Here is an 18192-nt window from a genome sequence, read left to right on the forward strand (position 1 = left end):
TAGAAGCCCCTAGCCCCACCATCCCACTGCAGGGCAGAAGCCCCAAGCTCTCCCCCAACCCCAGTCTGGTAGGTGGAGAATGGAGGGGCGTGGGGTGCTCTGCAAGCCACAATTTAACTAAAAGAGCCACATGCGGCTTGCAAGCTGCAGTTCAGCCACCCTTGCAATAGATTTTCATATATAATGATAGGGCCCACCCTAGAGCAGTATTTCTACAGCGCTATTATGAATACTCAGATAAGAAAGTATCAGAGGAGTAGCCGTGTTAGTCTGGATCTGTAAAAGCAGCAAAGAATCCTGTGGCACCTTATAGACTAACAGACGTTTTGGAGCATGAGCTTTCGTGGGTGAATATTCATGCTCCAAAACGTCTGTTAGTCTATAAGGTGCTACAGGATTCAGATAAGAAAACGACCTCCAGTCTTCATGCAAACAGTTAACTTGTCTATCTTGCAACAGGCTTTATCATGTAGCAGCCATGCTGGGTTACCATGGTTCTCAAGCATGACCATGAACAAGCTAGGGAAAGGGGGTGGGGAGAAAAAGGCCAAGTTATGCCTGGAATTAGCCCATGGAATGCAGCAGGGGTCACATTCCAGAGCTGTACCAGCACATGGCACACGTTCCAGCCCCTCAGCATTCTGCAACTCATGGATGAAGGTTTCTCTGAAATCCTGGGAAACTCACAGTAGGCGATGACCTGCACCCACTTTATCTTCATTACGCTTAGCATATCCCAAATACAATGGGATGAATTAAGTCAATTTTTTGCTGTGCCCGCTTTCCTTCAGAAAACAGCTTGTGACATGACTCTGATTGGCATCAAGCCTACCATGGGATTCGGCAGTGATATTTTTCTCAATAATTCTGCTGATGTTATGTAATTCCGTCCATTGCTCCAGCCTCATGCAAAACATTACACTTTACGCTTGTCTTGAATCAAAGTGAGAATGAATTACTATACCATATAATGAGAAGGGTTTTTTAGCCTTGCACACACAATGTTGGAGTGCTAATGCATTGCAGTCATTAAGGTCCCCACCTTTCTGCAGAGTCATTTCAGATTTGCAGTAAGGTCCTCACGTCGGGTATTTCCCTTTTTAAATTACTACTAAACAGTTTAAACAGTTGAAGACCAAGCTATTATGCAAGCAATAAACCTGAACACTAATCCCATAACCACAACCCAGCCATCTGTTGAGTAATGGTACAACCCAATTGTTTGCGATGGGCAGTAATTTACCTGCAATTGCAATAAATGCATTTATTAAAGTACTAAAGATGCTTCTCGTGAAAATTAGGCAGCTCACCTAAATACTGTCCTAGTTTGTCATCCCCTTTGCTGCTCTTAGCCAGGAATCTAACACACAGATGCCTGGCAACACTGCTCATTACCCAGTTTCTGATGTTGAAGAGGCAAGTTTATTGATATTCATTTATATTAAGGTAACACCCAAGGGACCAGTACTGGAACCTCGTTATGCAGAGCACTGTACTAACACGGATGAAGAGACATTCCCCCTGACATATTCCAAGGTCTTATTGCCTTTGCCTCCAAGGCAAGGAATATGCTAGAATTTCCCTAGGGGGCTCAGAAGCAAATTTATATATGATTTCTTAATAGTTTAGTAGGAAACAAAGGAAAGAGATGATCTGCTGTGTCCCACCTATCCCAATGCACACAGGGATAAACTGATTGCTGAAATCTAATATAAAATGACATTTCATTCTGGGAAAAGTAAAGTGGAGCATTTGCGTAAAGTAAAATACACTCCTTCGGCTAAACTGTAACCAAAGAAAAAGGCTGGACGATGAGAGAGATTCCTGGTGGTTCTGACACAGCAGTTTATTTTCCTTAGGACAATTAATAGGGAAAGTTTGGAAACATCTGAATATGCACTTTGCTGGCATCCTTTCAAAACAGAACCCAAACAGCAGGGGTCCAAACAGTGAACATGACCCAAGTAAAGTTACTAAACCAAAACTAAGTGCTGGGGAGCCACAGAAAACAGAACCACATTCCCAAAAAATTCTGGCACCACAAATGCAGAGAGATTTAAGTTAGTACAGAGCTCTACGGTTAGCCTGTCCTCAGGATTGTAATGGAACTGTCAGAAGTTGAAAGTCAACTTGTCACTATCAAAAAAGTAAAACAGGAGAGAATAGAATGAAGAATTCTAGCCTAGTGTCCCAGCAAATACGTACTGAATTAGGCAATGTGGCTTAATCGACTTACTGCTGATAGAAAAGGCCTAAAAATCAACAGGCCCAGGCCTGTATCTTCCTCTCTTTCCCTGGCTTTAGCCCAAAGAGGGGCCTAGGGATTTGAATAACAAGCAAAACCTGGAAATCCAGGACAAGACATGTATCTAGTCTCATTTAACCATGTCAGCTATTTACTAATTAGTCCGCTTGGCACAAAAGTTTATGCAGCTGTTTTCTCATGTATCCTCAAAGATATGTAATACCAAAGGTCAAGGTATGTACCTTATACTCCCTTCAAAATGATAAATGTATCCGCAACAGATGTATCTTGTATCCCCTTCCCCAAAATAATCATGTATTCTGTGTGACCTGTTATCTATAGGTCAGTATAATGACGTTTACTAAAGTTGTTTGTTACTGATTATAAAAGGGACTCATGTCCCCCATGTAAGGTGTGCTCTTCTCTGGCATTAGTCGAGAAGAAACACCCGCTCAGCTGAACGAAAATAAAGGTGTGGTACCCGTCTTCTTGTTCTCCGTGCCTCCTTGGTGTAATTAGGTAAGCTCCAGGGGGAAACGGGCCCTGTTTGGCCAACACTGCTCATGAACATTAGCTCTGCTGTGGTGAGAGAGCTCAGTGAGTCCACATTGAAACAGTGGCTCTGAATCACACTAACAACTGAAGCTGATGTGCAGGAAATCACACTCACTTGCACTTTTTGTAGTTATTGGAGGTGACAACAAAGTGGCAGGAAGATCATGAGAAGAGGAGAAAAAAATCAGAATGTCAAGAATGCCAGTCACAATGAACGTTTTACCTAGCAAGAAAGGAGAATAAACTGGCCTTCGGTTTACTAGGAGCTCTCTCATTTGGAAAACTTTAAAAGCATCATCATTTAAACTGCTCAATAGAAGATACTAGATGCTGACTGAACAGTATTCATACCACAAGGACGTGTCTTGCCATAAATACTGCTCTCGATAAAACACAGAACACACTATTTTGCACTTCCGTACTGTACATTCACTCTGTCATGGGGACAGCTGGCAGCAAAGTTGGATTTAACCAAGTTACAACTTCTCTTTCCTGCAGACCAGTGTTTCCCAAACTTGGAACGCTGCTTGTGTAGGGAAACCCCTGTCGGGCTGGGCTGGTTTGTTTACCTGCTCCGTCCGCAGGTCCAGCCGACTGCGGCTCCCACTGGCCGTGGTTTGCCGCTCCAGGCCAATGGGAGCTGCTGGAAGCGGCGGCCAGTACATCCCACGGCCTGCGCCACTTCACAATCAGTGGGAGAGATGAGACTAAACACCACAACTACCCACATAATACAACAAGCATACACAACAACCCCAAACACACACACATAGCCCTGCACTGCAGTACACATGCCTTATCTGCCACTTGCACAAATCCACAAAACTCTCTCAGAACAGCACAACATAACCCACACAAACACCACACCCAGCACACACAATAACCCTGAACCAGACTCTCACTTTTGGCTTTTTTACACATATGATTTTACTATTTACACCCGTGCAATAGCACAGGCTTTCAGGGACGAGTTTACATTATATACCAATACTATTCATTTGAAAAAAGTGAATGTAGATAGCCCATGATTATAATAAAATGGTGTGTGCATGAATAGAAAATATAATCTGAGTTCAAAGCCAACAGTACCACACCAAGCCAAATATTTAGAAAAAGCTGCTAAGGAAGCCTGTGGAAAAATCATAAAGATCACATTTTAGAAAGCAATGCTAACTCAACAGCTATTTCTCAAACAGCATGGGAGTAAATGCATCAGAGTATGCAATCATTAATAGTATGTCTGTCTGCTAAACAGCAGTCTATCACTAGATATCTTCTACAAGTTCAGTGCCGATATCTAAATGAAATGGGAATTTTGCAGAAAACAAAAAAACACAGGTGCAGCCTTAAGAGAATCCCACTGGTTCACGACGTGGCTTTATTCCAGCAGTCTAAGGTTTACATACCGGTACCACTTACTCATATCAGTAAAGATAAGTTTCAAGTACTCTGAAATGCCTGCATGTACAAGAGTGCTGTGGTGAAAGGAAGGAGCCATAAAGCACGGCCTCTTTCACAATCATGTTGGCAAATCAGAAATAAACCAAGGTTCTAAATATTGCTGAGTACAGAATTCACTCTACCAATTCATCCTGGGGGAAGGGAACCAACTGCTTAAGAGGGTTGGACAGGCTGGGCTGGACAATGCTGCTTGGGGTGGGAAAGGTTGTGAGGGTTCCTCCTGCCCCCACCCCCATTTTAAGATCCATGGGTTATTTTTGTTAGCTTCTTATTTAATTTTAAAAAGTCATGTTTTACGTAGATCTTTAACCACTGAATTCAAACTGAGATCAAAGCATGCACCTAAATTCTATAGCACAGTTCGTAAAAGTGTAAACAAATGAATTATTAGTTGCAGCACAGTCAGCGGTCCCTTCCATGACAGCTTTGTCCAAGTCAGCACTTCGGGAGACCCTGTGTAGTGACACTAAGCAGCACAGGCTGGGAGCTAGAGGGTACTTCCACGCTGTGATAACAGATCTGTGGCACAGCCATGGCTGCCCCGGGGTTGCAGACTTGGGCTCGCGCTGCAGGGCTATAAAATTGCAGTGTAGATGTTCAAGCTCAGACTAGAGCACAGGTTCCGAGACCCGTGCAGGAGGAGTGTCTCAAAGCCCGGCTCCCGTCCGAGTCAACACTGACTCAGGCTCTGAGACTGTGCTGCAGGTTATTTTATCCCAGTGTAGATGTACCCAGAGAGTCTGGCAGAACTAGGTGAGCACTAGGTACCCAGCAGTCAAAGAACTGCCCAGAGTCCACCTACTTTCTACCGTAAAGGATACAACAACAGCCAGTTATCTGAAATTATTGCTTTTGAGTTACTGCTCCTCACAAAATGAGAAACTAAGAAAGCCTTTTCAAAATCTCTCCTGTTCAAGAGATTCCCCTGGCCAGATGAGGGAGACTGAATATTAGCCCTTGTGCTAGTCTCAGAACAAGATACTTGGACAGCACACAGAACTTGCTCCTTTCCTCTCCTGAGAAAATGTAATGAGGATGGCAAAGTGTTTTTATCAACTCCCCAGACTGTAGGAGCAGACACTGCACCATTTCTCAATATGAGAATGAACTATGAGAACAATGGGAAAGCCATTAGCAAGCTGTGCTTGCTTCCACCCCTGCCTCTAGATCAAATGTCAGAGAGCAGAGTGGGTTATATTACATGAGCAGGGCGAGAGGACCAGGGAATTGGTTCCAACTGGTAAGACTGTATTACAATTTTTAGCTTTTACAAGTGTGAAGACAACCAGTCCCTATTCTCCTCCTCCCTTAAACTTCTCGGACCTGGGACAAAAGCTTCTGGCAAAAATCAGAAGAGGCAGAGTACTTCCAACTTGAAGCATAACAAAAAAAAAAAGACATCAAAAAAAGTAAGCAGCAGCAGCTAGGCTTTTTTTGTCTGCTTTCTGAGCCTTTAGGGTTCAGGTTTTCAAGCTTTTCTCCACAACGAGGGGCAGGATGTTCTGTTTTTAATGAAAACTGAAATATTCTCTCAAATTCAAGTGCTAGGGCTTGACCACCAGCCAAGATTGCAAAGCTCCAAGAATTAGCAATGCTGCCACCTGCTAAACCGAGAAGTCACCAGGTCTGAATTCATCAGTTTGTCACCAACATTTGTGCCTACTCCTCTGCTAAGCAACATACTGGTTTCTTTAATGTAAAGGTTAGAGGCTACTCTGTGCAAGTGATATTAATATGGCAACACACAAAAAGAACATTCAAAGCTGAAACCATCCCTCAACTCCAGTCACCCTCTTCCTCAATTAAAAGTCATCAGGTCACTTAAGAGATACAAACGAGCAAGCTAATGAGCACGTTTATACATTAAATTTAAGTTTCCATAACATCTCTCCAATTCAATTTATAACAGATTGAAAATCTGTAGATACGTTTGGCACAGAGATCTGAGTAAGCTACCTTTAAAAATATTAACAATGCACTGAAGAGTAAAATTACTTGCCCAGGTTAACTACATTAATGTCCTACAGATTATTGAAATGCTATATGAGGCCATTTAAGGCAGGGAAACTGTATGTACTAGGAAGTAGGGGGAAGGGAATAAAAAATTAAGTATTCTCTGCTGCAACTGCTCCAACTACAAGATGATTTTCATTATCTTTCATCTGCCAAAAAAACAAATTAAAATATCAATCAAATGTAGCGATCCAGGTAGAAACCTCAAACTGCATCTCTCCCTCAATAGCAGCAATTACTGTGTCATTGTTCTCAACTTGCTGAGTTCTTCAAATGAGATCAGAAATGACAATAGCGGAAAACACAAAACCTCAACAACAACAAAATCTCATCTTTGGTGCCTGAATTACTTCTGAATCAAGATATGTATACCCCTAAAACCAGGAAACAATGAAATGGAATTAAGGCTGTCAGCTTTTCCATTATGAAACAACAGTAATAAAAAACACCATTTTGAAAGTCTTAGCATTTTTCTATTTACTAGGCTTTATTTTTTAAAAAAGGGCTAGTAAAAAAGTTATGAATTATTTTACTGAAACAATATGGCAGAGTTAGGTCCTCATGCACCAAATGACTCCTGAACAAATGTGAAATTAAATCAATATTGCTCTAAGAAAAATCCAATACTTGTACAACACGTGGTCCTTTGAACTACCACGCCCATCATATTTACAGATTAAACCTCAGTTCCTGCCATAAATGACCGATTCCAGATGTATTAAATGTAAAATTGTCATTGGTAGCATCCACTCTTAAGATTGGACAAGACAAGCCAAAACAAAATGCATCCCTCAAGCTCTAAACACACTCACAAATAACTAAAAAGAGCACTTGATACAAAGCTCAATGAAGTCAAAGGAAAAATTTCCCACTTATTTTAATAAGATCTGGCTAAAACATTTAAAGAAGAGCACTCATAACTCCATGTGAAATCAATTCAAGATGAAGAAGCTTGGCTCCTTTAAAGATGTTGGGGCCCACTATCCTTTACAGCAAAACAAACAATAAAACTCCCACACAACATATGAAACACTGAAGTAGCAGGTCAGCAACTAATCTCCTTCCCTATGCTCACAAAATACAATGAACAAAGATTTCCATCTTTATTCTAACCCCCTTTCCTGGTAATCCATAATTGACCTAGGCAGATTATTTTTAATATGAAATTACTCATGCTTTGTCCCAGTTCATAAGTGACTTTTTGAAGGAAAAAAAAACCACATTCATTTTGTGGCTAGGAGTGACAAATACACACTTTTACTCCCGGGTCCCAGGGGAAAGGTTTGCCCCCTCATCACATACAAATGTCTGATTCTAGTTTTGTAGCCCCTCACTGAGACAAACAATTGAAGAAGTTTAAAAAAATTAATTTCAGTAGTTAAAGTTGTAAGAATTTAAAGTCAGCACCTTTATTTTTCTATTCCTCTTTGCAGCCTCAATGAAAGAATGTATCTCTTATAGGTGCACTGGAATTTAGCAATGCAGAAACAAAGCTCTCCAATGCAGGCACCATCTCTTTATCTCTGTTTGCACGGCATCAAAAATAATGGAGACTCAATCCTGATTGGGGATGGTGCACACTAGTGTAAGATCAGTGTTTAATATTAATTAACAGTTATGTATTGTCAAATCTGAAAAAATTAGCACTCAAAAATCAGGTAATTCCGGAAGTTATGATTTTTGCCACAATGTTAACTTAAATTGCATTGTACACACAGAACGCTGCATTTCTGCACCAGTATAGCAAGTGACTTGCCTGGAGGAGAGTAGGGGACTGGAACTGTGCACACCTTTCACACTATAATCCAGTCACTGTCCAGCTGATTCAGAATGCAACACTGTTTGCTGAATTCTTGTATGTTGAAATTGACATCAGACTCCATCATCAGGTTGTATTTACTAGTCCTAATCTGTCTGTTCACCACCACCATCAGTAATACATTGTTTAGTCTCTATCCTTATGAGCAAACATGATTAAATTGACGTTGCCATAGAAATTTAACTTTGGGGATTTCCTGACTTTTGATGGTTTTATTTTTCACTCTTAAGGCTGTATTAAAAGCTAATTATTATTATTATTTTTTTGCACTTATTTGATGCACATTTGGATTCCAATCCTGTAATGGGATCCAAGAGGATGGACCTTTGTATCCACACAGAGCCCCAATGACTACAGTCCACCCGCCTGGATCAGACTGGAGGACCAGGCCTTACAATGTGAACAGAGGGTACTACAGAGCCACAACTTTCAGCAAAAGATATTTTTAATATTTGAATATGTAAACATCAGTTGTGATAGTAGGCCTGGTTTAGACGCTTTGCCAGTTTAGAAATACATTATACAAATTGTTTTCCAATAATATCTTTGTTTTTTTAAATGCTCATAACAAACTAAATTAAAAGAGAAAAGGTTTAATGCAAGTATTTAGATTCCTTGTAAACCAAGCTCACAGCAAGTTTGCTTTAGAACCAAAAAAAAGGGGGTGAGGGGGGGAAAAGGGAATGGGTTGATAACAGAATACATCGTCTTTCATCTCTACTTCATCAGTTGGAACCTAGCCCAAGTGGGAACAGATCAAATGTCACTATCATCTGAAGTCTGGTCTGTAGCAGATGTGAAATAAATTGATGATCATGGTCCAGTTCCTAACAAGACAGCTGTCTTCATCAAAATACACCAACACAACCATCACCCTTGCTGAGACAGCTGGCAATGAGGCAAATGAGTAGGAACAGACCAAAATGCCCTCTAACCCCAAAAGATGGTCGCTTCAGGGGATGTGACACGTTTATGCATAGGGCATCATGGGTAAACGAGTGCTACTGCAGCCACCTGGTTGCATGACCATTTAATGAAGAGAGGACTCTGGTCCGTGAGGCCTGTCAATCTAGCTCCTTTCACGAGCACTAAATTCAGGTATAAGTCATTTTTAAAAGGAGAAAATTAGTTTAGCATAATTCTACAAAGTTATTTCATTTGTTTTTGCTCCTGTTCATTTATTCCAATCTGCTGCACCTTCCCTTGGAGAGGTTATTAGCTCTGCTAATGGCCACCAGCACTCATTTAATTCTTCTTAATGAATGTACGAGTGAGTAGCGGAAGCTATTATGTAGAGCTTAATAAAGGGTGGGAAGGAATTTCCTAAAATTTATTGCCACAGGCTGCTGCTTGAAGATAAAAAATAAATGGTAATTGCTTGGAACAGGAAGGAGGAGGAAGATAAAAAGTCCCTAGACATGAGGTACAAAAACACCAACTGCTATGAACCAAAATCTCAAAGCCCAGAGGAACAAGATGGCCTCCTAGTACATTTTTTGATGTTTAAGACATTTCCTTTGAACATGGATTCTGGCTGATAATCCTTTCAGATGAGATCAAGCTTATTTTCTGACACTGGAAGGATAAACATTCACCTAGGAAGGAAGAATGGATAGCATTAACTCAGATGGCATTTTATGACAATGTGATTTATATACTAGCGACAAGATAGACAGGTCCAAGGACATCCAGAGTGCATTTTTGGATCATATAAGCATAGCCATGATATTCAGAATCACATTCTGAAGTCGCCGCCTAACATTTTATTAGTTACAATTCAGTGCTTGCCCATCACCACCACCACCCACTCTGTTCTCCGCTGTTTTGGTTTGAGCAGGTGAAAAAGAGGGAGTAAGTGAGGGCTGGATGCATGTGCTACCATTTCTTCAATTTCTGTTACTGTTGGTAAAAATCAATAGACTGAATAGAAAAGTAGTATCTGTCCTGGAACTCTAAGTGTTTGTTCTACATTTAAATGCTGCAATCACACTGTCATCCTTCGAGTGAACTGTAGGTCAAGTCTCAGCAACCGGCAAGAACAAAGTGGAAATCAAAGACTCATCCAGTGTAATTGCAATCTGAAAGAAAAATACAGGTTTTCAAAACCATGGTTTTGATTATGAAGCACAACATTTTTCAGTCCATCTAACTCACTCTGAACTTTACCCAGACAATATAAATCCAACCATACGCATGAGTCAAGGTAAGAAAACTTTGATCAATACCTCTGAACCAGAAGGCTAGCTTCAGATGTATGCTTTAGAATTTACTTCCTGTAAATAAAAAGTGACACCTTGCACACTGTAACAAATACACACTAAGAACTCAGCTAGTGGCCAAAAACAAGGAACCTGTTGGAGCTGTGTTAATTAAGGAAGCAGCGAATTGAGAGTACAACCACTTCATCCTGCACAGCGCAATAGTCAGAAAGATGTAGACCAACAGGAGAAAGGTATGTAGACTGGTCTAAAGTCAACCCAGATCTCATATACGACTTTGCAGATCTCATATACGACTTCTTGCAACCCCGCACAGCCTTTCCAAAATGCAGTGGGGAGGAAACGGTTAAAAGGAACTAGAGGAAGATGTCAGTGAAGTAGCAGACTGGATAGACAAGTCATTAGCTCCTTTGTCACAACAAAGGCAGAACAAATGAAGAAGTGGGGTGGGGAGCTACCCCATATTTAGCATTCAGTAAATCCACTCAGGAACTTTAAAGGTTACGTGCAAAGGGAAAAAATTGGGCCTCCCCCCACTCCTTTTTTCGAGGGGGCAAGGAGGGGCTTTTTGATGTATGAAAAGCTTTATGGTTGGTTTTTCTGAAAACACAAGGAAAAAATGGCATTTTTACATTGGAAATTCAGGTCCTGTCTAGCCTGAAAAACACTGCAGTAACTGGAAAACTGTGGAATGATGATAATACAATACAAGAGTCAAGACATTGAAAGCTGACCAACTGAGAGGGGGCTGGGATTTTTAGACAAGTCTATTTAAAATCAGTTTTTCTTTACATCTGTTTAAGTCCAATTACTAATATTCTGGAGAAACGAGGCCTATTGAAGATTCAGTGCCCTCGATCCCTTTAACGAAGATGTCAGATCTAACACCATACATCTTGGGACATATAGGCCTCCAGAAAAAAACAGGGAAGACCAGAGTTCACCTTTCTGATACTTTTAAAGTAAAATATAAGCAGGGAGGGCAGAGGGAAGGGAATACAACAAAACAGCTTTCAGGCCTGCCTTCTTGCAACTTAAAACAGCCCAAAAAAAGCACACCCAATTTGTCTTTTAAATGCCTTGCAGGTCCCCTGTAAGTGCAGATCAGTATCATCATTAGCAGACAGTAAAAAATTAAGATTTTTTTTTCTAGACAGGGTTTCAGTTCCTTCACCACTCCTATGTTACTAGCCTGGAGAAACAAAACAGGAAAGTAACTGGTCAACCTAGAAAGAGCAGACAAATTGGAGGATGGGAAGAAGTAGCTCCAGGAGCAGCAGTTTGGGAAATGAAGACTAGAAAAAGTTTTAGCACAAAGATACCTTGGGGGAGGGAACTGCAAGACAAGTGTGAAGCATTATGGGATGCATTATGTAAAAGGAAAGTTGGAGATTGGGGGGCACCTACTGAGAGCATTACAGGCTGGAGCTTTCTTTGCAAAAATCAAAGCAACAGACTTGCCCATGACTTCCTTCCATGTTACTATTTATTATGTGTTGACATGCTCAGCTTCATAAAAGACATATGACATCTTACAAAGCTTCCAATCTAAATACACAACACAAAGTGCACTGGGAGGAACAGAGAATTCGACATGGAATACTGTACTTCCCCCCAACTCCACCATACTAGTTTTCACCTTTTATATAATGGTTTGGAGGGTCAGAATTTCAGGGTTTGTAGAAGTAGTCATTTTAAGGAGAGATTGGAAAAAAGGATTTTTTCTACTTTTTAAAAATCAATATTTAGCCCTGTGTCAAGGCCATTTATTAACTTTCTGGGGTGCATATTGCTGTTTCTTACCACCACAAGCAGGGACATGGAATCTTACCCACTTCAGAAACAACTGAGCACTGCTGAGTTCCTTGCATTACAAAAATACTGTAACTTCTCAATATCAATATGCACATTTTACCCATTCAAGGACAATATTTTTTTTGAAGGAGTAGGCAGAAGACAGAGGCTGAAAAGAGCAGTAACAGTTTCAAAAGCAGAACCAAGGAAGAAAGGAACAGTTGAATGTGGAAGTGATTTTTCCCCCAAAGCAGGAATTTCCATTTCCAGTGTGTGCAAGAATCAGATGTGGGAGGGAAAGTGTAGATGGAATAGGGGAAAGGAGGAATCAAGGACCTTGTCATTGTTTTTATCTATGGAACACAACATAACAAAATAACTGGGAGCTCCATCATCCAGGATGGCTCATAACCACCCACACAGCAGGAAACAGGAGACCAGCTCTGCAGAAAAGTCCTGAACATTACAGCTCTATGCAAAGTACTATCAGGGGTCAAGCTCCTAAACGAAACTTATTTAAATAACTCAGACAGGACTATGATTTAAAATAATAATTCTCTCAATAGAGAAGTTTTGATGTGAACTGGATCAAATGCATTAGCCTCTCGAATCAGGGGTCACATATGGCTTCACCCTAGTGACAGTCTCCATTCAAGAGAGGTCCAGCGTCCTAGTTCTGCAATGAAAATGCAAGCAGAACCCATACCCAAGCAGAGACTCAATGACTTTAATGGGACATGTGCTCAGGCAGAAATCTGCACTCATGTGATCTCACTGCAAGATCAAACCCAAGACTAGAACAACAGGGGAACAACATGTCAGGAATTAGGTGCACTCGGAGAGTTGGGTAGAAAATGCTTGTTCAAAGCCTTCTCACCATGCCTAACAGTACTTCACTTATAAAGCATCAAATTCATACAAGTGGGTTGGAAGGATTTTTAAATAAACATGGAGTCCTCTCCTCCAATTATTTTTTTGTCCAAAGAGGCAGCTTTTTATAACTACCCATTCAACATCATTCTGTAAAAAGCTAATAAATCCTGTTGGTGGTTGTTCTTGATTTAAGCATCAAGGAATTCAATTCACCTAAAGTTATTTTCTTGATATAGCTCTGCCAGCACACTGCTAAGCAGGACACTGCAATACTTTTGCAGCACCACTTGTTATGTAAGCATAACCTTGGTGTACTCGGATTGTTGCTGGGGTGCAGGATGGAACCCTCGTACATACCAAAGTAAATGGAAAGTGAACTCAAACCACACAATCACACTAAAATTGCAGCAAAATGTTCCAAGGTGGCCAGGTGTTCCTTTACTTTAAACAGGTCAATTTTGCCTCTAAAATTTTTCAAAGTAGTGCATTTTTAAAATTCAGCTGCTAGCAATTTCAATTTCAGAGTTATAAAAATGTACTGTGTTAATAATTGAAACCTAAAACGCCTGTCTGATTTGCTATAGTCCTTAGTCACTCTCCCCAAAGGGCTCCATTTGCCTAGGGGGAGCATTTCACAAGCTGCATCAATTTTTAGAAACAACTTCAGTGGATGAAAGCACCATAGCCATACAAATGCTGTCTTTTACTGCCGGAGTTTAAAAACGGTGACATCCCAGGGAACCATCTAAAGCGGCTTAACAGAAGAATGATTATAATGGTCAATCAATCCCATGCACTCCAAATAATCCATGATACAGTTATTACAACCGCAGTTCACTCATAGTTTCAACATTTCAGCCACAAAATCTGCCCTTTATCAATAGGCAGACAATGTTCCACCATCTCTTCCATGACTCACTAAGACTAGGATGATGAGGCATCCTTACTACAGGATGATTCAAACCCAACTAGCATCCACGATATGTGCATCATTCCAGGACCTTCAGATCATCAGGTTGGAAGGTCCTGCTAAGGCCCACCACTTCCTAATTTGGAAATGCTGAACATTACAGGGCTGTCTGAGCCAGAGAGCAACAGCAGGCTTTATCTTCATCCGTGCATTCTTAACGCCTTTGTTATTGGGTAAGGCTAAATAACGTGAACTTGACCAAAATGTTTTAACACTGATCTACTGAGAAGAAAACAGAACTAAACACTCTGTTAATGGTTCTCACCTTACTTACATTATTTACTATATAAAACTGAATATAGTATCTTTAGCTTCTTGAAGTCCTTACCTGACATTAAACAGTGTTGAGTTCATTTTTATTTAATGCTCAAGTTCTGTGTTCTTACTCAGAGCTAGGCAAGGCCATTATCCTGCTCTTTGAAGTTCTCAAGTACCATCAAGTGATGCCTGCTTATCACCACCACAGCAGTTATTCAGCTGAAATGCATGATGACTGTGCTTTGCAGAAGCAATTGCTAATTACAGCAACCAAAATGATTAAAGCGTTTAAAGCTAGTAGTTGCCTCCAAAAATCCAACTATTATTATTCTAATCTGCCCTCTGCATGGCTCAGAAGATTACCTACTTAAATAAGAAACGTTATTAACGCTGTGTATTTTGCTAACCAGTCCAATAGGCTTTAGCACTCTGTGGCCTCCTCCAGACCTATTTCTGTTGCAAGTTCAGACAGAATCCACAGATTAAATTTGTGAATTCTAATGCAGAAAGCCACAGGGAAAACAACCAAGGAACTACTACATCACTCCAATCCTCGAAGAACACCTTGCTGCTTCAGCTCTGATCCAGAGACAAAGCAGGGCAAAATGAGATAGTCTTTTTCTCTAATGACCTAACTATGCTGGTCAACAAATTCCATAGCAGTTTTCATTATGATCAGCAGTAGTAGTATTACTGCACCATCTAGGAGTCCTACTCGTGGACCAGATTGTACTAGGTGCTGCACAAACAGAGACGAGAAAGACTGTCCCTGCCCTAAGGGGCTAACAATCTAACTATAAGACAAGAGACAACAAATGTAGCTCAACAGTTTGTCTCTTTTACCAACAGAAGCTGGTCCAATAAAAGATACACCTCTACCCCGATATAACATGAATTTGGATACAACGTAGTAAAGCAGTGCTCGGGCGGGGGGCTGTGCACTCTGGCAGATCAAAGCAAGTTCGATATAACACGGTTTCACCTATAACGCGGTAAGATTTTTTGGCTCCCGAGGACAGCATTATATCGGTGTAGAGGGGTATTACCTAACCTACCTTGTCTCACAGACAGATGGGGAAGTATAAGTAAACAATGAGACAATACTGGTCAGCATGATACCCATTGGTCTCTGAAGACAGACAATGAGGTAGCTTTGCAAATATGTATGGAGCATACCCAAGCATGTTGGACAGCATGGGAAAAAAGCATGAAGGTATCTGATGGAAACAAATGGAGAGTGGAGGTTGGCATCCCTGGATCAGAGGGGAGAATCAACTGAATAGTGAGTGAGAGATGATAGGCAGGGTGGGAATTCACTGTGAAAGGCTTGAAAATTAATACAAACAGCTTATGTTTGATGTGATAGAGAAAGGAGAGCCAGTGGAGGGATTTAAAGAGAGGGTAACAGGATCAAAGCAATGAGTTAGGAAAATTATCACTGCAATAGCATTCTGAAAGAATATGAAGGGAGCAAGATTGCATTTGTCAAGGCTAGAGAGAAGGATGCAGCAGTCAACAAGATGTAGGATGAGAGCCATATCTTAGACATGTTACATAGAAAGAATTGGCAAGGTATTGATATAGCCTGGATGTGAGGACCTGGAAAGAGGTCGGAGTCAAAAAATGAACCACTATGGCACTACCAATATACATTTTTCCTCACAGATGTGGAATATACAAGTGTAAGCAACATCTCAAGTGACATATATGATCATGCCTTTCATATTGTAGGGGTAATGATTTTTTAAATTATGCTAGTACCTAGAGGCTGCATCCCCCTTGTGCTACGTATTGTTCAAACACATAACAGAGATGATCCTTGCCCAAAGAGCTTTTCTCACTCCCTACAAATAATTGTAGGAAGTAATACCATAAAAGGTATATACAAATTGCATTTAGTAGAATCCACCAAGAGTCATCATTACATAAAGATTAGAATGGAGAGAACCTTGAGTTTACTCACTGGTCTCTGTCAAATTATCTATATCTTAATAAAAATAATAGTTTCATATTTAATGTAGTACTTTTCACTGGAGCATTTCAAAGCTCTTTGCAAACATGAAGCATACCCAGATATAACACAACAGGGGTCCGCAATGCAGTGCCCACGGGCACCATGGTGCCCGCCGGGGCATCCATGTGCGCGCATCTACTGGCAGCTGGACAAACAGCCACCGAAATGCCGCTGAGAAGTGGCAACGACAAGAAGCACTACCACCGAAAGCCCGCCAAATTTTGGCAGCAACACCTCTTGATGTTGCCACTTCATGGTGGCATTTCGGCAGCTGCTTATCCAGCGGCCACGGTCCTTGGTGGCTAGTTGTCCGGTGCCTGCCCCACGGAAAAGGTTGGGAACCACTGTAATACAACATCTCTTTCTCTAATAGCCATTGCAATCATTCTCGCTAACCTGAAATGTAGTTTTAAAACCACTTTATACCTGGGCAGCTTTACAGGGGATATGCAGAAGGCTTACAATTAGAAAAATAACCCACAAACACATTTGAGTGTGCATATTTGTAGCCCAAACTACACTGCTAGGTGCATTAAGCTTTTTCCTAACTATTATCTCTCCAAAAAAAACTTCACTAAAATGGGGATATTACCAGACTAAAGAGTTTAATTTTCCTAAATCCATAAAACACTAATAAGAGTAAAACCCCACAATATCTTCACTGTCCCTTTACCTACTTATGATCAGACTTCTGACTTCAAGACAATATTAAAACAATGGGTTGAAATGTGCTTTCCAGATAACCCCACTTACAGACAAAAGTTTAAGTCTTCGGAATTGTTGAAGTTTTTAAACATACAAATTATTACAAAAATATTTACAAAGCCCCTTTCCTCAAAGCAGTTGTTTTTAACTTCCTCAAAGGAGTTAAAAACAATCTAACGTACAATACAAACAACATGAAACAATACTGAAACAGACACAATATTTTAAAAATCAAATAATTAGGCTCCACTGAATAGGATGGGGAGATGAAACGCTAGGCAGGAGGTAGCAATAGCTGAAACTGAAGACAGTGCTGAAAAACGATTTTCAAAATTGTGTTTCTACTGTTTAAAGCAAGGAAGTGTAGATTGAAATGAATGCTGTGCTCCCATGCTCCTGCCCCAAAAGCCTTATGATAAGTGAAAAAGCACCATCACCTTACAACCTAAAATGCAACAGTTCAATCCCTTAGTGCAAGGGATGTCAAAGAGAGATGCACCATCAGAAAGAAGGCCTCAAACCTGTCAGGATTATGGGCTTTAAAAGTAATTATTGTATAAGACTTTAAGTTCAATAGTGCTACAATAGTCTTTTAGCAACTTTTTAATAATACTGTTTAATTTAAGAGACCTGATTGCTCACCATCTTCTAATTCAGGGTTGTCACTTCTGCCCCCAAATCTTACCATTACTTTTTGATACTACTTTTCGCATCTCTCTCTCATTAAAGGGCTACAGACCATTTTATCAGAACAGAAATTATTCCAACTACAGTATTATACAAGATCCAGAAAAGACATCTAGTGGCTAGGTTTTAAAATTTCTCAAGGTTCATTTAAAAAATGTCACAAAAGATTAAATAAAAAAGTAACATCTGTAGTTGAGTTTTCTACAGCATATCCTCACTGACAATTGCTGCAGTTATAAGAGAAACTGATGAGATCAAGAACACAACAAACAGCATCTTAGTGGGTCATTAAACATATCCAGCAGTCAGTAGAGATGGCCTTTTGAAAACATGAAGTTTCAACAAACAAAAAAATATTTTCAGGAAACCTGAATGACTTCCAAGTTAGTTTTACATCTTCATCTATCTACCACCAACACTCCCAAATGCTTGAAAAATAGCAGTACTTGTTCTTGATATAGACAAGGAACTACCAGTGATTAAAAAGTTTTAGCAACTTCTACAACAGCTGTGCCAATTTCTATCTTTCTTTGCAAATCAGGAGCTGATCAGACTAGTGATTATACTGTACTGCAACAA

The 18192-nt window shown here is 40.4% G+C and overlaps 1 protein-coding gene across 6 annotated transcripts in view; it reads right to left on the reverse strand.

Moving 5' to 3' along the window:
• The window catches only part of ABL1 (ABL proto-oncogene 1, non-receptor tyrosine kinase), a 119972-nt gene that overhangs the window by 90352 nt on the left and 11428 nt on the right, over positions 1-18192 (reverse strand). The window lies entirely within an intron of this gene.

The sequence above is a fragment of the Gopherus flavomarginatus genome, chromosome 17 (genome assembly GCF_025201925.1).
Source record: "Gopherus flavomarginatus isolate rGopFla2 chromosome 17, rGopFla2.mat.asm, whole genome shotgun sequence".
Classification (NCBI taxonomy): Eukaryota; Metazoa; Chordata; order Testudines; family Testudinidae; genus Gopherus; species Gopherus flavomarginatus.